The sequence below is a fragment of the Dermochelys coriacea genome, chromosome 3 (genome assembly GCF_009764565.3).
Source record: "Dermochelys coriacea isolate rDerCor1 chromosome 3, rDerCor1.pri.v4, whole genome shotgun sequence".
NCBI lineage: Eukaryota > Metazoa > Chordata > Testudines > Dermochelyidae > Dermochelys > Dermochelys coriacea.
Genome location: NC_050070.1, coordinates 64,230,440 through 64,248,931, shown reverse-complemented (window position 1 = coordinate 64,248,931; position 18,492 = coordinate 64,230,440). Strand labels below are relative to the sequence as shown.

The following is an 18,492-nucleotide window of genomic DNA, read 5'->3' as shown; positions in this document are numbered from 1 at the left end:
AGAGAATAATACCTTCCTATGGGTTCTTATAATTTTAACCATGGTAATAATACTGTAGTAAGGATATAATTTTCTATTACATTTTATAGGGTTGTGGGTTTTGTTTTTTTTTAGCTGCCTATAGAAAGAATTAAAATTTATAACCTATTGGGCTTTTCTATAAAAAGGGAAGTTTGATTTGAGGCAGATCTTTAACTGCTTGTTTTATATATTCTAAAGTTCATAGACTCATAGACCTTAAGGTCAGAAGGGATTATTATGATCATCTAGTCTGACCTCCTGCACAACGCAGGCCACAGAATCTCATCCACCCACTCCTGTAACAAACCCCTAACCTATGTCTGAGCTATTGAAGTCCTCAAATTGTGGCTCAAAGACTTCAAAGTGCAGAGAATCCTCCACCAAGTGACCCGTGCCCAACACTGCAGCGGAAGGCAAAAACCCTCCAGCTCCTCTGCCAATCTGCCCTGGAGGAAAATTCCTTCCCAACCCCAAATATGACGATCAGCTAAACCCTGAGGATGTGAGCAAGACTCACTAGCCAGACACCCAGGAAAAAATTCTCTGTAGTAACTCAGATCCCACCCCATGTAACATCCCATCACAGGCCATTGGGCATATCTACCGCTAATAGTCGAAGATCAATTAATTGCCAAAATTAAGCTATCCCATCATATCACCCTTTCCATAAACTTATCAAGCTTATTCTTGAAGCCAGATATGTCTTTTGTCCCCACTGCTCCCCTTGGAAGGTTGTTCCAGAACTTCACTCTTCTGATGGTTAGAAACCTTCATCTAATTTCAAGTCTAAACTTCCTGATGGCCAGTTTATATCCATTTGTTCTTGTGTCCACATTGGTACTGAGCTTAAATAATTCTTCTCCCTCCTTGGTATTTATCCCTCTGATATATTTATAGAGAGCAATCATATCTCCTCTCAGCCTTCTTTTGGTTAGGCTAAACAAGCCAAGCTCTTTCAGTCTCCTTTCATAAGACAGGTTTTCCATTTCTCGGATCATCGTAGTAGCCCTTCTCTGTTAGGGAAGTAGATTCTCTGTACCTGTGTCAGTTTGAACTCATCTTTCTTAAACATGGGAGACCAGAACTGCATACAATATTCCAGATGAGGTCTCCCCAATGCCCTATATAACGCCCTAACACTCCTTATCTTTACTGGAAATACCTCGCCTGATGCATCCCAAGACCACATTAGCTTTTTTCATGCCCATATCATATTGGCGGCTCATAATCATCCTGTGATCAACCAATACTCCAAGGTCCTTCTCCTCCTTTGTTACTTCCAAGTGATGCGTCCCAAGTTTATAACAAAAATTCTTGTTATTAATCCCTAAATGCATGACTTTGCACTTTTCACTATTAAATTTCATCCTATTGCTATTACTCCAGTTTAAAAGTTCATCCAGATCTTCCTGTATGATATCCTGGTCCTTCTCTGTATTGGCAATACCTCTCAGCTTTGTGTCATCTGCAAACTTTATTAGCACATTTCTGCTTTTTGTGCCAATGTCAGTAATAAAAAGATTGGTCCCCAAACCGATCCCTGAGGAACTCCACTGGTAACCTCCTTCCAGCCTGACAGTTCACCTTTCAGCGTGACCCATTGTAGTCTCCCGTTTAACCAGTTCCTTATCCACCTTTCAGTTTTCATATTGATCCCCATCTTTTCAAATTTAGCTAATAATTCCCCATGTGGAACCGTATCAGATGCTTTACTGAAATCGAGGTAAATTAGATCCACTGCGTTTCCTTTGTCTAAAAAAATCTGTTACCTTCTCAAAGAAGGACATTAGGTTGGTTTGACATGATCTGCCTTTTGTAAAACCATGTTGTATTTTGTCCCAATTACCATTGACCTCAATGTCCTTAACTACTTTCTCCTTCAAAATTTTTTCCAAGAGCTTGCATACTACAGATATCAAACTTACAGGCCTGTAGTTACCCGGATCTCTTTTTTTTCCTTTCTTAAAAATAGGGACTATGTTAGCAATTCTCCAGTTATATGGTACAACCCCTGAGTTTACAGATTTGTTAAAAATGTTTGCTAATGGGCTTGCAATTTCATGTGCCAGTTCCTTTTAATATTCTTGGATGAAGATTATTTGGGCCCCCTGATTGTCCCATTAAGCTGTTCAAGTTTGGCTTCTACCTCAGATGGGGTAATATCTACCTCCGTATCCTCATTCCCATTTGTTGTCTTACCATTATCCCTAAGCTCCTCATTAGCCTCATTAAAGACTGAGGCAAAGTATTTGTCTAGCTATTTGGCCATGCCTAGATTATCCTTAACCTCCACTCCATCCTCAGTGTTTAGCTGTCCCACTTCTTCCCTCTTTGTTTTCTTCTTATTTATATGGCTATAGAACCTTTTACTATTGGTTTTAATTCCCTTTTCAAGGTCCAACTCTACATGGTTTTTGGGCTTTCTCACTTTATCCCACATGTTCTGATCTCAACAAGATAGCTTTCCTTGCTAATCCCTCCTATCTTCCACACCTTGTAGGCTTTCTGCTTTTTCTTAATCACCTCTCTGAGATGCTTGCGTATCCAGCTTGGTCTACAATTCCTACCTAAAAAGAAAAGGAGTACTTGTGGCACCTTAGAGACTAACAAATTTATTAGAGCATAAGCTTTCGTGAGCTACAGCTCACTTCATTGGATGCATTTGGTGGAAAAAACAGAGGAGAGATTTATATACACACACAGAGAACATGAACAATGGGTTTATCATACACACTGTAAGGAGAGTGATCACTTAAGATAAGCCATCACCAGCAGCAGGGGGGGGGAAAGGAGGAAAACCTTTCATGGTGACAAGCAAGGTAGGCTATTTCCAGCAGTTAACAAGAATATCTGAGGAACAGTGGGGGTGGGTGGGGATGGAGAAATACCATGGGGAAATAGTTTTACTTTGTGTAATGACTCATCCATTCCCAGTCTCTATTCAAGCCAATTTAGGTATCCAACTGGTATCCACACTGCCCTTCCTCCTTATGTCCATTCTCCTACCCACAACTGTATCCTTTCTTACTTCATTTTCTTCCCTCTGAATGTTAAAAGCCGGCATGGAGATTACCTGGACATCTCCCAACCATCTCCCCCAGATTCCTAGTTTAAAGCTCTCTTTATCAGTTGTGCCATCCTAGAAGTCTATTAAGTTAGTGGAGTCTCCAATTCAAGTTTCTCTTTTTCATTCAAGTTCTTGAATAGAATATTCTCAATGACAACTAAAAGGTGTCATAGACTTGTTCTAACACTGCACTTGTGAACTAGGTTTTGTTTCATAATAATTTTGAATGTTTATTATTTTGGTTCTGTCACTACAGCATCATTTTCTTGTCAAGAATTACTCTCTGGAGTGATTTAAAGTATGTAGTTTAAATCCAAATTTGATTAATATGTCATCATGGTTGCTCTCCCTAAACAATTCCTCTCTATTTTCCTTTTGCTCTGTTTTTAGAATTTCAAGTGGTGTTGTTTTGGCTCTTGATGAGGGGGAAAAGTAAATGATTTTCTTTCTTTCTTTTCTTTCCCTCCCCCCTGCCACCCGTAAGCCTTCAGTGAGTCTCATAATATATATGGCAAGATCATAGGAGAATTGTTTTTATTCATTTATTTCTTGATCTTTATAATAAAGTCACCAAATTTAGAGTCACGAATCCTTAGAAAGGAGTTTTGCCAGAAAGCATCACTATTAAAGGTTGAAATGGAAACATGATCAGAAATATAAATTGTGCCAATGCAACTACTATCTGTCCTGCCAGAAATCAACAACATATCCATTCTAGAAAATGGATGGGGAAAAATGTATATTTACTGTGTGCCAGATTTGAGAGTAGCTGAATAACTTGTAGGCTTAGGCCAATATTTTCAACTTTGGGTACCTAAACCAAGGAGCCTGATTTTCAGAGACACTGAGTCCTTGAAGCTTCATGTGACTTCATGAAACGTATGGGTCTTTAAAAGGGGTTTATATAGGGATCTGTCAAGAATGGGATACTTACTAAGTTGTATTGTTCACTAATATTCAGAAGAATATCCTTGCACTCCACGAATGTAACCAAAGCCTCATATTAATAGATTTTAGTGGGATCGATGTATATCAGATTATTTTGATACCTCATAGTAATGGCTAAATATAAATAGTATTTATAAAGCAGTGTTCAAAACAAAGCCATTCACTGGCATACAGGAATCCAGGCATGAAAGGGAAATGCTATAGAATTAACCTGTGCTTGTATGCTCTGCTCAAAGAAATTAATAGGGTCTGGTACAGAGGTCTCTCCCACCCGCAATGAAAATATAGAGGCTTTTTTCCCAGACTTTGCAGTAGAAGGCTCCACAAATAATATTAGTTAAATATCAATTTAGAGATTATGCAAAGAGTACTCTAAGTTCTAGCTAGCACTGATGAAGTGGTATAAGTTAGTCTTAAGGAGGGAAGATGATATCCAATTGTTCATTATGGCCTTCATCAGATGGATTAGGGATGATCATGCCCACTGGAGACACAGTTGCCTCTTGTATCCTGAATCATAAATTCAGTTCACAACTCCTTTATAATAATAGCATGGACATCAGTTTTTTAGTTACATCAGTTTTTTATTTGCCTTACAACAGATGATCATATTATGCTATTAATTTCCTGTCCAGCAGCTGAGAGGAAGGTTGCATTTGCTCTTTGCTTCTGCTTCTGCTTTGTGCTTATGATGATGAAATTTTAGAAATCAGGATTCTCAAATAGCACAATATTCATATAAAAAGTGCAGCAGACAGAGAGAGGAAAATGAGGAATGGCAGCAAACAATCCTGTAGCAGAGGAAGGCACAGATAGCAGGGAACATTGCACTCTGCAGTGCTTGAGGTCAAAGGTGGTTTTTGGTGGTGGTGTTGGTGTTTTGTTTTTGTTTTTTTTGAGCAAAGATTCATGACTTTTAAGGCCTTCCAGACCTCTGCTATCTATGATCATTATGCCCAATGAATGTACTTAGTGTCTTTTTAAGTGGTTATGAGTTAATGAATGAGATCTGCTTCCTTTGTCTCAAATACATTTTACTGATGAGACATTCGTTTATTGTAAATTAGAAGATTTAACTGGAGCAGAGTTGGATTTTGTTCATAGTTTCAAATATTCATACTTTGTTTTTACTGGTACTGAAAAATATTACATATTTGGTACTATTTTATTGTACTTATCATGGGAATTTTTAAGGGTTTGAAACATAAAAACTCCAGGAATTCAATGAACAGTGCAATTGCAATAGACAGTTTCTTGCCATATTTAGATGATAAATTTATATTTTGCTTTTGGGTCGTCTAACCAGGAATTAGTTTTTCTGACATGAGACATAAATTATATAAAACTTATGGGAAGTTATCACTTTAAAAAAAATTGCTCAGTAAGTACTAGCATACTCAATCCAGCTCTAATTTCCCAGCCAGCAATCAATTCAACACTGCTGCCTATATAGGGAATTTTATCATGTGTGTGAGACATCTAATCTATAATAGAATTATGAAACATTATAAATTACAATGACCCAACATTTTTGCAGACTTTGCCTTGCATACATTATAGAAGTCTCACATTGCTCAAAACTGGTCATTTAGCTTTGGTTGTTGCTGGGATGTTGGATCTGGGTAGAAGTCTTATTGAGTGATAACTGCCTGTTGGAGAAGCAGGTGTGTGTGTTTCTCTTACTTGCAGCTCACAGCCATAATTCTAGTCTATTTTGTTTTGCAAACTTTATTGCTGGAATGATGATGATGATTTTAGCTCTGCTCCCTCTTAGCAGAAATTATACAGCATTGCCAGTCAAAATTGCTAGAATAAGTGTGTAACATGAAAACAAGGCTAGTTAGCATGGGCAATGGATGGACAAGTGCTGTGTGCCTATGATCATACTGGCAAAGTTTATGATCAATGTCAGCATATCACAGAGCCACACTGGTATGGACAAACTCAACATGATTCCTCTTACTACAAGGTGACATAGAGCTGAGGGGGCGTGTCATAAATATAAAGGGAAGGGTAACCACCTTTCTGTATACAGTGCTATAAAATCACTCCTGGCCAGAGGCAAAACCCTTTCACCTGTAAAGGGTTAAGAAGCTAAGGTAACCCTGCTAGCACCTGACCCAAAATGGAGACAAGATTCTTTCAAATCTGGCGGGGGGGAAAGGGTTTGGTCTGTCTGTGTGACGCTTTTGCCGGGAACAGATCAGGAATGCAGCCTTACAACTCCTGTAAAGTTAGTAAGTAATCTATAAGTAATCTAGCTAGAAAATATATTCGATTTTCTTTTGTTTAATGGCTGGTAAAATAAGCTGTGCTAGATGGAATGTATATTCCTGTTTTTGTGTTGTCTAGAGGGATTCTCTATATTTTGAATCTGATTACCCTGTAAGGCATTTACCATCCTGACTTTATAGAGGTGATTCTTTTACCTTTTCTTTAATTAAAATTCTTCTTTAAAGAACCAGATTGATTTTTCATTGTTCTTAAGATCCAATGGTTTGGGTCTGTGTTCACCTGTACAAATTGGTGAGGACTCTTATCAAGCCTTCCCCAGGAAAGGGGGTGTAGGGCTTGGGGGAATATTTTGGGGGAAGACATCTCCAAGTGGTCTCTTTCCCTGTTCTTTGTTTAAAACGCTTGGTGGTGGCAGCATACAGTTCAAGGACAAGGCAAAGTTTGTACCTTGGGGAAGTTTTTAACCTAAGATGGTAAGAATAAGCTTAGGGGTTCTTTCATGCAGGTCCCCACATCTGTACCCTAGAGTTCAGAGTGGGGAAGGAACATTGACAAGGCGTAACAGGGTGGCTTGCCCCCTTAAGGGCTAGAGGGCTGGGGCCAGCTAACCCTAGCTATTAAGGAGGCACACCTCAACAGGGATCACCTGATTCCTCTATAAAGGGCATTAGGAAGCTAAAAAGAGTAGACTGGGAATGCTCAGGAAGCGGGAGAGAGAGGCCTGCAGGGAAGACCCTGGCTGTATCATGATCTCTGGAACTGGAGTCAGAGGGCGCATGTTCCCTGGTGGAACTGTTGTTGACAGGGAACCAGTGGAACCCGAGTGAAGCTGGAAGCAATGGCAAAGAGCACTTCCCAGGGTTTAATAAATTGCCACTTGTTCAGCTTAACCTGCATTCAGCTTCACTCTGTGCTAATGAACCATCGTGGCAGGGTCTGAGCTGTGAGGTCTCTGCAGTGCAGTGACTGGCAGGATGAGAAATGTGTAGAGGTCTTTTGCAGGAACAGCTTTTCTGCTGGTCGCTTGTGCCAGCAGAGCCCTGTCAGACACTGAATAGGAGATGGCCAAATAGAAAAAGAGATATGGTATTTGGAGTGGAGTGATATTATCAGTACACCTATGCCCATCCAATAACAATGCAATCAGAGCACAAACGCCTAGAGACACTCATGGCAAAGCCCCTTCTCCAAAAGATTGCAGAGTATGTTGATATATCTCCAGGGGTTACAGGTAGAGATCAAATATTGTCCAAGATGTTTACAGGAGTTAGCTGTCATGCTAAGCAGGGCATATATGCTCAGGCTCAGCAAATTGGGGGAAGGGAATAAGGACATAGTGCAGCATTCTAATGTATTCAGTCTCCCTGTTTCAACAGCAAAGCTGATAGGAATCAAAGAGAATATGGAAAAGGACATCGAATGGCAGGCAGACAAGAGAGCGCTACTAGCAGGGTGGCCAGAAGATAAAATCCAGGAACCAGTAGGAGCAGAACCAAATACTTTCAAAGTAAAGATGAACTGGGTGTACAGGATGGAATCATATTTCAAGGACAGATAGCTGTTGTCCCACCTCATTACATAAGGAAGTTGTGCAAAAAATAAATGCCTCACAACTGGCATTGATAGTTGTCTTAGACAGACTTGAGAGTGTATTTCCCAGGCCCGGAATGAACACACAGCTCCATTCCTTGATAGAAGGGTGTGATACCTGCCAGTTGTGTGATAACCACCAGCAGAAACAGATTCTATTGCTGTCCACCCAACCATGAGAGAAAGTGGAGTTATTTACCTTCAGTGAAAAGGAGAACTTTATTACAGTGAACTACAGTTCAAATATTGGGGAGGTTGATGCCCTGCTTAATACAAGGAACAAGTCAGTGATTGGCAAACTGAAGGGCCACTTTGTTCAGAAATCCAGTATACTGTATTTTTTTTTTAAGTATCCAGTTTTACTAGGCCACCCAATCTTTTAAAGTGTGCTGTCCAATTATCTTCACAGATTCATAGGGTTAATTTTTTTTATGTCCAGAAAAGACCATTGTGATCATCTGGTTTGATTTTCTGCTTAATATAGGCCAGTGTTTCCCAAACTTGGGACGCAGCTTGTGAAGGGAAAGCCTCTGGTGGGCTGGGCTGGTTTGTTTATCTGCTGCGTCCACAGGTTCGGCCGATCGCGGCTCCCACTGGTTCGCTGTGCCCAGCCAATGGGGGCTGCTGGAAGTGGTGTGGGCCAAGGGACGTACTGGCCACTGTTTCCAGCAGCTCCCATTGGCCTGCAGCAGCAAACCGCGGCCACTGGAAGCTGTGATCAGCCGAACCTGCAGATGCGGCAGGTAAACAAACCGGCCCGGCCCTCCAGGGGCTTTCCCTGAACAAGCGGTGTCCTGAGTTTGGGAAACACTGATGTAGGCTATAGAACTTGATCTCCTAATAACCAAATTAACATGTGATTGAACTAGAACATATCCTTTAGAAAGACCTCCAAACTTTGTTAATTGGATTCTGCAGGTAATTACCTGCACCTTCACTTCAATAACTCATGGATGTTGAATCTAATAGGCCAACTGATTCTGGAATATTTCTTAGTTTTAATAAAGATATTGCATTATCTGCAATGAAATTTTTTTTAGTTCTCCTTTGCACAGCAGGGTAGGTGATGCATGACTAATGATTCCTATGATGGAGTGAAAATAAAAGCAGAAAGGAAAACCTATATCATTGCTTGCAACTATATTATTTTGAGTTATGGCCTTGTTAGAGTTCCCACCAGCTAAGCAGGGTCATTTCATGGATAGGAAAACACATATAGCATATGAAAAAATGTTGGGGGAGGGGAACTAGGGGTGAAAATATATAAGATCTGCCTCCACACAGAGCAACAATTAACAGGATAATAAAATGTTGAGGGGAGGGAAACCCCTTCACCCTACGTGGTTACAGCTAATGATGGGATTCATTAAGAATATAATACATCACATTGCTATCAGTGCCAATGTGTCACCAAAAGTTCACGTACCACATATATTTTTATTAGCACCGGAGAGACAGTAAAAACTGAACTTGATCAAATCACATAATTAAATGTTATTGAATAAACCAGCTGACTTGGTTAATAATATGGTCACTGTAATAAAACCAAATAAGCTTAGGATTTATATAAATCCAAAAGATTTTGAATAAGGCTATCAAACTTGAGTGCTACTTTATACCAACAGTTGTGGGAATCATGACTAGACTTCAAAAGACAAGAATATTTTTAGTGTTGGATGCCAGCCAAGTGTTTGGCAGCTCCAACCTAGTAGAGAGAGTAAAAGTTTACATTTTCAACTTCCTTTTGGTAGAGATATGTTAAAGAGAATTTCAATGAATATTAAAGGAATCCCTTTGGGATTTCCTCAGCATCTGAGATGTAACAAATACCATGTCTCAGAGCTTTGAGGAGCTAGATGAGGTTGAAGTACTTGTAGATATGTTGATTTGGGGTGAAAATGATCAACAGCACAGCCAGGACTTTATCTTGTTCTGTGGCATGGTAAAGGAAAGAGCCACAAATTTAAGAGGAGCAATTGCTGTGTGGACGTGGGTGAGGTCAGCTATGTAAGACATAAACTCAGTGCAGGTTTGTTGCCCAATGATTAAAGCTTTCAGAACATAGACTAATGTACAAGTAAACTGTTTATCAGTTTGAAAAAGAAATTCTAATCATTGTTTGGCTCTGGATAGTTTCATGACTATGTTTATGGGCAGAAATAGGTGGAGGCAGAACTAGATAATTAAATGCTGGAAACCATATTAAAGGAAACCATTGTGCAAAGCACCTCCTCAACTTTAGAAAATGCTTATGAAATTGCAACAGTAGGGCTAGTTATATGTGAAATGCAGACCTGGTAAGGGTCTCCACAGAGGGCACACTACATAGTGAAGGCAAGGAGTTGCCGGATGAGGAGTTAGAAATAAATATGACTCATGTACTACCCATTACCAAAGCAACATTTCATATTTTCAAATGAAAAACTCAAACTGACATAGGCTACTTCATTCACTTCACAACACCATGTCATGCAAGATCCATGGGGCAGGGACCTCCTTATGTCTGTGGAGGACAGAGAGAGCTGCTCCTCTGCAGGGTTCCATTGCTTTTGCCTGGCCCATGTGAAAGAGGGCAGTAACATTTTCCATGGCAATGTCCAGTGATCATCCCTGGGACTCGGATGGGTACTCCTCCATCTGTGCTCTGTGGGGTTGGGGCTCTCTGGGCATTTGTATTCAGGGCAGGGGACTGGTCCTATGAAAACTGAGTCAGATGTTACTAGATTAAAGCTATATTAAATCCAATGTTCTGTCAGTGGCTACTGTTGCATAGTCAAGGGAAGATCCAACACATAGTTAAGAGCTCTATAATAAATCTGGGGAAAGCCAGATGATAGGGAAGTTTTGTTTAATAATATGTGCCTTGTTCCAGGGAGTTCTCTTCTCATGGCTGTTTAATAATTAAATAGCTTTTTCTAAAGGAAAGGATTAATTGAAGAGATTGATTGTTACTGAATTCTTTAGGGTAGCAGAAATTTCTAACTCTGTGGGCCATCCCAGTAGGTCTGTGTTTAATAGAGTTACTTTGAATCTGATGTCACCTGCAGTGTTGAAGGAGGAAGCCTCTCTAGAAAATAAAATGGCTAATCATCAGACCAGAGGTTTCCATCACTCAATTAAACGTGTTTAAAAAAGGAGAGAGGCTTTCTGTTACCTTTATTCAGGAGTCTGGAGACATGCCACAGTATGAGTAACTTCACAAACTCTGGGAAATTACGTCAGCCAAATTTATATTGCATCCTTTAACTCACACAAAAGACAAAAGGGAATTTTTGTTAACCTAAATCCACAGACCATCATTTCTGCCCCATGGCGCTTCTTTGTGCTTCTCTCTGGAACCTTTATTAGGAATTACAATTACCATTTTTAAAGCCCTACAAGAAGAACCAGTGTTGTTTCCTTTAGATTTATTTAAAAGTCGGGATTTAGTACACCTTCATATTCTGAAGCTCTGATCTGGATCTAAATTTGCTGCTGTCTTTGTGATAGGTCAAACCTTTGTGTCTGTGATAGGTCCAACAAAAAACCCGGGATCCAAAGACTTTCAAATTTGGGAGAAAAAAGAAAAGGAGTATTTGTGGCACCTTAGAGACTAACAAATTTATTAGAGCATAAGCTTTCGTGAGCTACAGCTCACTTCATCGGATGCATTTGGTGGAAAAAACAGACTCTGAAAAGTACTCCTTTTCTTTTTGCGAATACAGACTAACACAGCTGCTACTCTGAAATTTGGGAGAGGTTCAGATGCAAATTTGACTTTTGTGGCTTGTGTGATGGCTACCCTCTTGGTCAGCAAAACAGGGATTGAACTGGAGACCTCCAGAGCTAAAATCAGATACTGCTAAAGGCTCAAGGATTTGTACTTGGGGGTAGTAACTCCTATCCTTTGTGGATTGGAAGAACACACTGACCCGTGGGTTATGCTTTCACCCATCTCCGTTTGTGAAAAAAGATGATAATGAACGACACGCCTTTTACAGCATTTCTAGACAGAGCTTGCAAAAGAAAGTGTTTTTACTGCACATATTTCTTAATTTTTGTGTGTGTCAGAGTTGTGCATCTTTGTAGCTGTCACTCTATTTTGTGGTATAGTAGGCCAATGAAATTTCAGCCAATATGCCTGTCTGTTACAACCAAAAGCATATGTATTTTTCTTTAGTCTGTCAGTCAGAATATATTTCACCAAATCCAGATGTCTCAGAGAAAAATGAAGCAGTGAAACAAAAACAGGACACTTAATAATTTTTAGAGATTTGTTTCTTTTCAGGAAGATGCTAAGAATTTTAGATGCTTTAGATGCTAAGATGCTAAGAATTTTCAAGGGAGGGAATAGTTTTCCCCTATATTCTGCTGATGCCTCTAGAATATCCTAAAATTATTTAAAATGCTTGAATAACTGCTAACACCTTTTAGAATTTTCATAATGTTCCAACAAGTTTTTGGAGATGTTATATTATTCCTTTTGCACCTGCTATCATAGCTCCAAAATGGTGTCAATGCAAGGAGCTCACACAACAGAAGGAGTGGTTCATGAAGCAACACAAAACTCTTGTATAAAGACACTCCTTTTCTTCCAGAGATTGTTGAGAAGAATAATCCACATTATGATTGTGACCTATTAACTGAAGTAATAGCTAGTTTGTCTGAAAATATAAAAACTCCATCGCACTCTAATGAAGTCAGGTGATTTTAGGCTAGTTCTGTTTATCTTTTTGTTGTACACCATCACATGGGATGGGATGATAGATAGCTATGAATGAACATGGTGGTTTTGAAATCCTTTGTGAATTTGAAATACTAGGAATATGTGTAATTTTCATGTATAATTCTGATTAGCTACACATAAATGGGCAGCTAAAGAATAGCCCACAGTAAAAACAACATTGCACCAATGAATAGCCCTTGTGAGGGGATATATTTTTCTATTTACCCTGCTGAGAAAAACAGGAAGCCTTTATCTCTGTTACAAATATTTAAATAAAATGAAAATATAAAAACAAGAGCAAAACAAAAAAAAAGCCCTATTTTTCTGGTATAGTTTTTTGGGTCTTTGGTGTAGTCAGACATGCTTTAAAAATGAACACTTTCAAGGTATGCACTACCATAAAATAAATAGTTTTGTAGAAAATTTAGTTTGGCGACTACTATTTTATTTGTTGGTTCAGATTATGCAAAAGGAAGTATATATATGGCAACAAGAGACCTACTTTCTAATCACAGTCTGTCAAATTAGGGTCTGTTCGAGATCTGCTGTGGTTGCTTTAGTTTGCTGGTATTTCTTTATTAGAAGAAAGAAGCTAAGAGGGCAGAAGGTCAAGATTACTGGTCAATATCAGCAAGCATTGAGGCCAGTTTAATGACTATATTCTGCATAGTAGCACTTTCCCTGATTATTATAATCCCAGAGGTGAAACAGAAACAGTAGTGTTATGTATCTTCATGAACTATATAGACAGTGCATGATGAAAGCTCTGTCTGCTTGTTCTCTGGTGGGTTCTGGAGCAGAGGTCGCAAACTACAAAAATGGCTGTAGAGTCATAAAAGTTCACAGGATGTATGTATGTATATATAATATATATATATCTGCTATTACATTAAAAGATTCTATTTTTGCGCGTCATATACTGCCTAATTCCCCTATGTGTAAAAACCCCACGAAATCTGATAAAATGAGCTCCTAATGAGCTTTAAGATAGCAGTGTGAACTGGGGGGAAAAGAGCACTTCTCAGAGGACAACTTCTTTGACTGCTTAAAATGCATTGTGTATTCAAATCTTGAGATTCTCACTTATACTTAGGCAGAAATTTTATTGACTTCATTTGAAAGTTAGATTTGAACAAAGGCTTTGGGCTTGATCCACGAGGGCAGTTAGGTGTCCAAATCTAAGATGTAGGTGCTAATGAGATCCTCAAAACCCCAGCTCAGCTGCTACCTTACTCAGTAGGCACCTGAAGTCCCTAAGCACCTAACTTTCTGCCTACAGACATGTGTAAAACTGCCCAAGTCCTGACACCACCAAGCAGTGCGGCACCTGATATATGCCTAAGAAAGGTGGGATTCTCAAACTGTGTTTTCCCACCTATGTGATTCCATAGCATTCTCAGATCACACTTAACCCACACAATAGGCATCCAAGCAGATGGGTGATGATCTCCATTATACCCAATAGCCCAGTGGTTTTAGGATACTCAGCAGGGATGAGGGAGACCAAGTTGAATCCCTGCCCTAGAGTAGAGACTTAAACCCACACAGGTTTCTCTCTCTGTCTCTTGTTGGGGCTGTTCCACTTTGTATACATGATTGACTATTCATTGGGCCAATAAAAGCCTACAGCCCACTGGTTTGGTTACTCTACTGCCAGGTGAAGACCTGGTTCCAGTCCCTGTTCCAATGAATATTTAATTATTTATACAAGGTGGAACAGCTTCAATAGGAGAGATTAGGAGCACTCAACTGGGACATGAGACCAAATCAGGTAGTGCAGAGATCAGGTAGACCAAATAAAGTATTGAAAATAGGTCTCTCACAGCCCCAGTTGGTGCCCTAACCACTGAACAATTGGCTATAATGGGGTCAGAGTCTCTCTGGCTCTTCATGAGGAAGGACTGACCTGACCAGCCTTAGGTGCCTAACTCTAGGAGAGGGTTCATAGCTGTTTATCTACATCAGAGATAGGTGATCGCCTCTGTCCTCTACTAAGGCACTTAGTTGCCTTTTGAGGGGTGGGGCTTAGGGGGATGTCCCTCTGCTTAGCATTTTTCTATTGGTTAGTTTAGGTGGCTTCCCGCTCAGCTTGCTGGCTTCTGAGAGTCCCATTTTTAGACATCTCTCTATGCATTGAATAGGGAGCCTAACTGAGGTCTGCACATTCCACTTGGCAGCAGGACACCCCAAAGTTAGACATTGTTCACCTAAGTCTCTTCTGTGGATCTATCCCATGAAGATTGGGCCCCATGTTAGAGCTAATGATTCTCCAGAAATGGATTGTGGCATACTAGCAGGTGATGCACTTCCTGCTCAGGGAGAGATTTTAAGTGAGTCAAAGCAAGCATATAAGTGCTCCAATGCTATGGTATTGGGTATGGTAGAAGAGCCTAAATAATATAGTTAGAATAAACAAAATCATTTACCTATGTTCATGGAAGAAAATGTCATAAATAAATGTCACCTTTTCTGTTTGTAGTCTGTCCAGTCAGATGTCTCCCAGACCATGGCAGTGAAATCTCCCAGGGTTCTTTCTCTGTCAGCTCCTAGCACTGAACTTTCCAGGACCCAATTGTAGGATTTTCTAAATAATGGGCTTCCATCTGGGGAGCCCGCTTGTACCAATGATCAGCTGGAACCTTTAATTTGGGGGTCTTCAGGCTTACAAGTGAAGGTATTCAATTCAATCCCGTTTATCACGGCAGCTTGCAAGTGTACATCTAAGTGAGTGACAGAGATTTGTACAACTTGTTGACTTTGAATTGAAAGTGATGTGAAAGTCCAAATGCTATGACAATGTAACCAGTTTGTTACCTCGAAGTCCTTAGAGATGGACAGCTCAGTGCTGCTGGTGTGTTTTGCTCTGAAGCTCAATAACTTTAATTTTATTTCAACACTAAATGACTCAGGCAAATTATATATTTTGCATCCAGTCCACATGATTGATTACTGGTGGGAATTTAGATTCTGGCAAGCTTTCATCAGGCACTGGCTATTCGATCCAAATTATTTAGCAGCTTTAAAAAACTCCTTTTATGTTCCAAAGAATGAATCAAAACAAACACTGCCAAAGTGTGATTGGGTGTTCACCTCTCATCAGCCCTGAAGGAGCTAAGATGGTGCAGTTAGGGGCAATTAACCTTATAGGCTGTATCTGGGGGAGAGTCTGGTTTGACTGAAAATGCCTAATGGCTGTTAAAAACTAACTGTGGAAGAAACTGGATAAGGTATAAAGCCAGGAAGTTTGCTGCAGAAAGGGGCTGCAGTGTAGAAGCTGGCAGCCTTTCTCTGGGCTTAGAGAGGGAAAAGGAGGAAACCCAGGAGGAGGGAAGAGAAGCCCTGGAATCCTGTCTCAAGAGAATGGTTTACCCAGAAGCATGGAGGAGAGAGCCTGTGGGAGGCAGAGTAGGGAGCAATGAGGTTAGAGATCGTGCTGCTGATTGTAGGGTACCTAGGCTGTAACCTGGAATAGTGGGTGGGCCTGGGTTCCCCTACCAGGCACTGGGGAAGAGGTACAAGATTGTGGGAGATGCCAATTGGACATTTGGTTGACAGGGATTTTGATACCCCAGGAGGAGTATACTATGTTTGACTTGGAAAGCTGAGTCACAAAGAGAGAGCACCCCGAGTCCTAGAGAGTGAGAGGTGCTATAGGGTGAACAAGCATCTGAAAGAGGCACTAGACTAGACAAGAGCTGATCCCCAGACCCAGTCACAACGGGGTCTCCCCAGTACTGTGTGTACTGCATTAAAAAATGACAACAGAATGAAGAGGTTCCCTACTTGGAATGGGAATTCTGTGGAAAATCTACATGCAGTAGGCTTATAACTTTTAACAAAACTATTTTACAAAACTTGCTCCTTTCTGCCCTCCAGGGAAATCCAGACTCTCTTGCTTCTCTGGAGGGGCATATAAAAGGAGATGTCATTGCCACATGAGATTAATTATGGATAAAAGTGAGATTCTAAGTTTTTTCTTTCTTTAGAATCCTGTTCTATTCCCCAAATGGGATCTGATCCTACACTATTGAAGTCTATGGGAGATTTTTTGTTTGTTTCAATGGGAGCAGGAATGGGATCATATTGTGCAGGCATTTTTGCAATAAGATCAAATACGTTGTTTGATTTGAGTCAAGGATCTGCCATTTCATTGCTTTGCTGATTATCTCAACCTTATTGCTCCATTATTGCTTGTCAGCTTCAGGGCTCAATACTGTAAGTAAGTTGAGTAGTCACAATGAAGTGCAGGGTGGTGCTGTAACTATCAAGGAATACCAAGAAGTGGTTGGAAATTTACATGAGTTGTCCTAAGTCTGAAATGCTGTTGACTATAAAGAAACCAAAGAAACAACCTGAATCTAAACAAATTTGAGCTGGGTTTTCTCTTGGAAAGTGATGTAATGTGAAGCCAAAGATTATACTTATGCCTTTAATCAATTTCAGGTAATTGACAGTGATGGTTATCCAGTCATCCTGAAGCTTATCCTCATTAAGATTGGCAGCTTCATCTTTAGACACTGAGGTGTTTCCCTGCACACTGTCAAGATAATCTTTCTTGTAGACAACACATGCCATTGTTAACCTAGTTTTTTATTGGGCAGGTATCAGGGATAAAGGAAAAGTAACACATACATTTATTTCCTGCTTTGCTAATAAGCTATTTTCTTATGTTTTAAACTAATCTGATTTACTTTTTCCAAATCAAACTCATGCGACAATACATTTAAACAAAATAATAATAAACTGAATGATGATAAAGCAAGAAAAAAAGTTGTCAGGAGAGTCTGACACATTATTAAACATTAAAAACATAAATGCCAATACACTCCAGAAAAACATAGTCAAGCAAAAACTTCATCCTCGGAAACTACTAGATCAAACTGTCTTAAAATACTTGCTCAGTTTTAAATAGCCAACAGTTAATTCTCTTTGGATTGTTTCTCATATTAGAGTTTTATGATGTCATTCATATTATCCTGTCTTTGTCAGATGATAGAGACTCAGAAAGTCATCAGGATTTTTTGAAAGGCTGCTAGGCATAACTAACTTATTTGATGTTCGTGGGGGAGTACTTGTGGCACCTTAGAGACTAACAAATTTATTAGAGCATAAGCTTTCGTGAGCTACAGCTCACTTCATCGGATGCATCCGATGAAGTGAGCTGTAGCTCACGAAAGCTTATGCTCTAATAAATTTGTTAGTCTCTAAGGTGCCACAAGTACTCCTTTTCTTTTTGCTAACTTATTTGGAAGATTTTTGTATTTTGAATATAAACGTGTTTGGGTTTTTAATGAAGCTGGAAATAGACATTTTCACATGAACACCATGGCACTCAAATAAATTAATCTTTTGTGTTTCATGTTTCTCACAGATTTAATATATCGGAAGCCATTTACAGGTCAAAACAATATGAAATCTACTCTCCTTATGGTATTGTTACAATTCAGGAACTGAAATACAGTTAAAAGACCTAATAAAGTCTCCATAAATGGTCCCCCTAAAATATTAAAGGCTGTGAAAGACCTAAATGTCTCACCGACATCCCGATGCTCCAACTCTGAATCAGATGAAGCCTGCATTTGTGCAGAGCGGATCTGGGTGAGAAATGTTTTTGCTGTCCCATGAAAGTTTGTGAGATTTCCAAATCAGGCAGAGCAGGGACTTGAATCTCTGGTTTCCAGCCAAAACAAACAGAATGGGGAAGGCTGAAAAATTGCAACACCACCAGGAAGAGACATGCCTATGTGACTGGGGACTCCTTACTAAGAAGAACAGATAGGCCTGCCTCTAGGGCTGATCTGGAGAACAGAAGGGTGTGCTGTCTGCTGGGAACTAAGATACAGGATGTGAACTTGAGGCTGAAGAGGATCCTAATGGGAGCAGGAAAGAATCCATTGATTGTCCTTTATGTGGAAACAAATGATGC

General features: G+C 39.8%; 1 long non-coding RNA gene across 1 annotated transcript in view; it reads left to right on the top strand.

Annotated features, from left to right (window-relative positions):
- The window catches only part of LOC122459661, a 28,444-nt gene extending 12,024 nt beyond the window's left edge, over positions 1-16,420 (top strand). Inside the window, exons 3-4 of the long non-coding RNA XR_006280483.1 lie at positions 12,342-12,544; positions 15,055-16,420. This is a non-coding gene — a long non-coding RNA (uncharacterized LOC122459661). The remainder of the gene's footprint in view (positions 1-12,341; positions 12,545-15,054) is intronic.
- The last annotated feature ends 2,072 nt before the right edge of the window (positions 16,421-18,492 follow it).